We start from the raw sequence: 5,458 nt of genomic DNA, 5'->3' as shown, positions 1-5,458 counted from the left end.
GTTGAACTGATATGAAATTAGCCAAGAATTTTGAAGTCTAATACCAAAAGCAGGAGCTATCAATACCAGGCACTAATGCATGTTATACAATTATCATATTGCAGAAATTTGAGGACCAAAAAATCACAATGCAGAAATTTCATAGATGACTCCATATGTATGAAAATGTCATTTTTGTTATTAAGTACACTGGAAAGGCCTAGATAAATACTACCATCTCCAGCAGAGGATTTGATGGGAATGAACAAGACAACCCAGCATGAAGGGAGGTGTGGGAGCTGGAGGCACAGAGCACTGGTACGACTTGGTGGCAGGACATGCATGGTACTGGATTATACTCCAGCACCTCAAAAAAGCACATATTGAGTAGGATTATGTTTCAAAATTGTACCAGACCCAGAGGCTCCTGGATTATCTCCACACATAAATAAACCAAACGAATACCTATTTCTGTTTTGAGCCCTCTTAAATAAATTTATATATGGATTGAGAGACATATGAATTGGACCCCTGAGAAAATCTCTACCATCCGAAGGGCAGGCAAAGTTGAGGGACACTTGGGCATTAGTCCTGCCTTGAGCAATGTGCCACATAATTTGGACTGAATACCCCAATCCAGTGTCACCCAATGCAGAGGAAGACTGATTGGGGTAAAAAATGGAGAACAGTGAACACTAAATGACTTGTAGCTGGAAACACAATTTTTCTGGTGGTCATAGAAGAAAGAGCTAGATATACACAAGTATCAGGAGTAGAGAAAAGGGGTGGTTTTCTATGGCTGTGGTGGGTAATGAGCTTTATCCATGGAACCAGGGTAGAAGGGGAGTGAGATCAAGGGTCCCAGTTTATCCCTAGAAGGGATTTGCCAGCATAATCTGCAAACTGTGGTTGTTAACAGTTGAGCTCCTCTCTAGCCAATCCCTAAGGGTAGACAGGACAAATGCAGTCCACCCAGCAGCCCTGCCTGAGCCCTCTCCCCCCTACCTCAGTAATAACTTCAGGTCTCACCAGTTCTTTCTGGAAGGAGTATGTCCAGGCACTCGGGGTCCCAACTTTTTTCCTATTCCATAGACTCCATTCTAACCCACCAAGCTTTGGGAGCAATGGCAACTGTGCATGTGCATATCTCCCTGGATCACAAAGGAGGGGTTTCACATTGATTTACAAGCACTTCCACGGACTGCAATCAACCCAAGGAGCAAAGCAAAAGGGGTCAAAACCAAAGCTCCCTGATTCTTTCTAGAATAGGCTCACACCACCTTCTTGCCGTGAGCACAGGCAGCCTGGGTTCTAACCAATTGCATCAGGAATTCAGTCCCCAGCCAAGTAGGAGAATTTCTGTAGCCTGAGAACAGTTCTGGGAAAGGCTTCATATCAAACAGGTGAAGGAACAAGTTCTCCAATGACATGGATATGAAGAAAGAACCACTCACATGGGACTAGAATATAACCTTAGTGCAGCCATTTTTAAAATAGCATGGAGTTCGTTAAAAGCTAACAGAGTAACAACCACTCTGGAAGCATTGCCAAAGGAACTTGAACCAGTGTGTTAATAAATGGCTGCATGCCCATTGCTGTTCCAGTATCCACAGGATCCAGGACAAGGGAACATCTGAAGTGGCTTCTGGATAAGGAGACTCCTTCCAGCCACAGGGCAATCACCTACTCCCCTTAGAAACTACTTCCCCTAAATGCACCTGCTCATAGGTCAACAGGTGGCTGATATTTACCAGATGCTCAAGAGACCTCAGATGTGCCAGGTGTGGGATCCTCATGGCAGGCAGAGCCAAAACTGGACCAGGAAAATCTCAGAGAAAACATGAGACCCCTGAGACATGCAGTCCACAGGGAGGACATTCAACCTAAAGACATTCTGACAAGGTGTCTGGCCTGGGAGAGAAAGGGAGAGTACACATGCACATACACATGCACACCCATATTTTTACTGGAAATGGGGACAGGGGACTGGAATTTGAGGAATTCATTGATACATGTGTACAGGTTTCATCTGGGAGACGGGGTTCTGGATCTGACATTTTGCTTCCCTTACATTTAGAACATTCAGGGGGACCCAGGCAAGAGGGCCACACCTATAATCCTGGCCACTCAGGAGGCTGAGGCCCAAGTTCAAACCAGACTCAGCATCTCAGCATATGTCAGGAGATAAATGATAAAAAGTACGAGGGATGTAGCTCAGTGAGAAAGGACCTCTGCATTCAATCCACTATCCTCCACAGACCCCCCCACCCACCAAAAAAAAAAAAAAAAGAAAGAAAACTCAGGGGCTGGAGAAAAACCTGAGAACCCTGCAGATCCCAGCCCCCTTGGGTAGAAAAAGTGCCACGGAGTTATGATTCTCAGGGTCCCAACATGCTGAAATCCACCACAGAAGAAATTCAGGGAAGAGACTTGAACTGCCAATTTGTCCAGGAGATACCCATGTGTTCAATAATAAGAAGAATAAAAAAAATCCAACATCTTTAGAAATCCGAGAAATGTAAACTAAAACCCTATCAGAGAGAAAATATAATAGTATTAATGAAGATAGGAAACAGAAGAATTCTAATAAACTCAAGGTATTTAAGTGCTTCTTAACTAATTGTGGAAACTCTTTTGCTATTACAGACACATGATAGCAACTGCCACAGGGACTTGTTGAAATCAGTTCATAGGACCAGGATAATACATTAACAGTCTTGGGATATTCACTTAAAAATAGTATAAAATACCATGGGTGAGTTTTATATGGGTGCCATATGAATGTGATATTATGTATAACTACGATGCACTAATAAACAATCCAGCATGCTTTACTCTTAATGGAAGCATTCAGTCCTAAAATTCATCCCAAAAGTTAAATATATGTAAACTAACCAAGAAACTTTTGAATTATAAGAGCAAAAAAAAAAAAGAAGTTTTTACCTAACATGTGAAATGGGAAGCTGTATATTACAGTTATCATTGAGGAATCACGTCGTGAACAAAGTCCACCCATGAACCCATGTGGATGTAAAAATCATACACTTAATTGCAATGGAAAATCATTATCAATTAAACCCTAACCAGGCCAACCTCAGCAATTTAGCTAGACCCGCTGTCAGAATAAAAAGTAAAAACTACCAGGGACATGGCTGAGTGGTAAAGCACCCTTCTGTTAACTACGAAACAAAACAAACAAACAAACAAAAAACAATAAATTCCACAAAACTAGCTCAGGAATAAGCAAGGTCCCTGTTCACCTTAGCTCCCCTTCTGCAGGAAAACGGGGTTTGGAGATTTGATTTTTTTTTTTTTTTTGGGGGGGGGAGTGGTACCGGGCATTGAACTCAGGGGCACTGGACCACTAAGCCCCATCCCCAGCCCTATTTCTAGGCAGGGTCTCCCTGAGTCTCTAAGTGGCTCACCAACTTGCTGAGGCCATCAGCGCCCCCGCCCCAGCCTCTGGGATGCCAGGAGTGCGCCATCACCAGAGTTGGAGATTGGATTTTTCCAGTGGTCCCACCTGTCAATCACCACAGCTCAGAAGACGCCAGGCTGCCGCGCTCACCTGCCAGATAGGACTTGAGCAGGGGCTGAGGCTGCCCCAGGGGATGGGGAGGCTGCAGGGGTCTCCATCAATGTCACGCTCCCTACCCGGATGGCCAGGGGGACTGAGGGGCGCTGTCCCCGAGGGGCTCAGGCCTGCGGACGCAGAGAGCGCCCTGAGTCGGGGTCGGCCAGCTTGGATTCCCTCCACAGCGATCCCGCCTGACCACCTCCCTGCTCGGCCTCCCTCCTGAGCCTCCCAGTCAGTCACCAGGTACCACTGCACATTCACCATTTCCTGGTGCCCAGCAGCCAAGCCTGCCCTGGAGAGCTTCAGTCCCTGCATGGCAGGGCCACCCTGGATCCTGGGCATGGAAGGAATTCTGTAGCCCAACTGCCAGGAATCCTGGAACCGCTGACCTCGGAAAAATAAATCCCATCTGGAGAGCGGAAGCCCGCCCCCTGCTCGCTGGCTGCGCTCAGGATTGGACAGCGCTCAGCACGGGGGCTTCTGGTTGGACAGAGCGTCAGTCAGTTTCCGCTCTCCACTGCCTGAGCCCAGGGAGCCTTCTTTTTGAGTATCAGGGGAGTGATATCCACTCCAAGCAAGAAGGAGGCCAGAATGGCAGGGTTGGGTTGCAGGTTTTTTCTTTTCCTTTTGAGGTCTGGGCATTGAGTCAGAGTTAGGGTGACCAGAATTCTAAGTTCTGTTGGGTTTTGATGTTAGGAAATTGAAGTCATTTCTTGAAAGTTTCACCACCTGGGCCTCCTCCTATAATAAGACCACCCAAAGCATCATCGGGAGGCTGACTTGTCCTCTCTTTATCTGTGCAAAATTCTCCAAGCAAAACTCCCCTTTCGTCCCTTGGGAACTGCCCCAGTGCGTCAGGGCTGGCGCTGGTGGAGACTCACAGGGGGCCTGGCAGGCTCCTTGGAGGAGGCTCGCATAAGGTTGGCAGCATGAGAGCTGATGTTCCTCCAGCTGAGTTGAATCTGTATCTGGAGCCCACATTGAGACTGAGGCAGAATAAGGAGATCAGCACAGAAGAGATGCAGGAGAGCACAGATCTGGGTAAACCCCAGCTGCACCTGGACTCCCTCACTCTCTGGTCACTAGGGGTTGAATTCAGAATACCTCTGAGCCCCTTCCCCAGCCCTATTTTGAATTTTATTTAGAGACAGGGTCTCACTGAGTTGCTTAGCACCTTGCTTTTGCTGAGGCTGGTTTTGAATTCACCATCCTCCTTCCTCAGCCTCCCCAGCCCCTGGAATGACAGGTGTGTGCCACTTTTTTCTTTCCTTCTATCTTTTTGAGAGAAATACCTTCGGTGCCACAGGATAACAGCTTTGCACAGATCAAGGCCACCCTGGGTGCTCTCCCTGGTTCCTGCCAGTCCCCTGGATCCAAGGCAATGGGATCCTGCCTCCTCCCAAAACCAGAGACTCCCTGCCCAGGTGTGCATCCTTAGTATCAGCTGAATACTCTGCACTTGACAAGAAAAAAGAAAAAGAAAAAAGACAGACCCTACCTGCTTGTCTTGATGCAAACAAAGCCAATGTGTTTCCAAAGAGAGCTCTGGTCATGTCCCCCCAATTCAGTGGTGCAAAAGTCAAATAATACAGAGAAGACTTCTCCTTAAGAGGGGCTCAAGAGTCTCTCTCTTTAAGGAAAATCAATTTGGGTTTGATTGGGAGTCCAGGAAAGCCAATTCCAAGTTTTCCTAATTTGGTAAATAACTCCATTGACTCAATGTACCCTGCTCCTCTCTACCTTAATTAACCATGGAGGCCTCGAGGTTACCTGCCCCCTGGGACCCCTGCTCCTGCAGATAAATGTTGTTGGGGGGTCCTTTCTTCTCCATGCAACACCCTGAACCTCCACCTTCCCTTCAGGCTCCAACACCTTTGGCAGCATCCAATGGGGGAGCGGTTT

The sequence above is a fragment of the Marmota flaviventris genome, chromosome 13, assembly GCF_047511675.1.
Source record: "Marmota flaviventris isolate mMarFla1 chromosome 13, mMarFla1.hap1, whole genome shotgun sequence".
NCBI classification, from domain to species: Eukaryota; Metazoa; Chordata; class Mammalia; order Rodentia; family Sciuridae; genus Marmota; species Marmota flaviventris.
The sequence above is the reverse complement of the archived record's forward strand: the minus strand, read 5'-3'. Positions refer to the sequence as shown.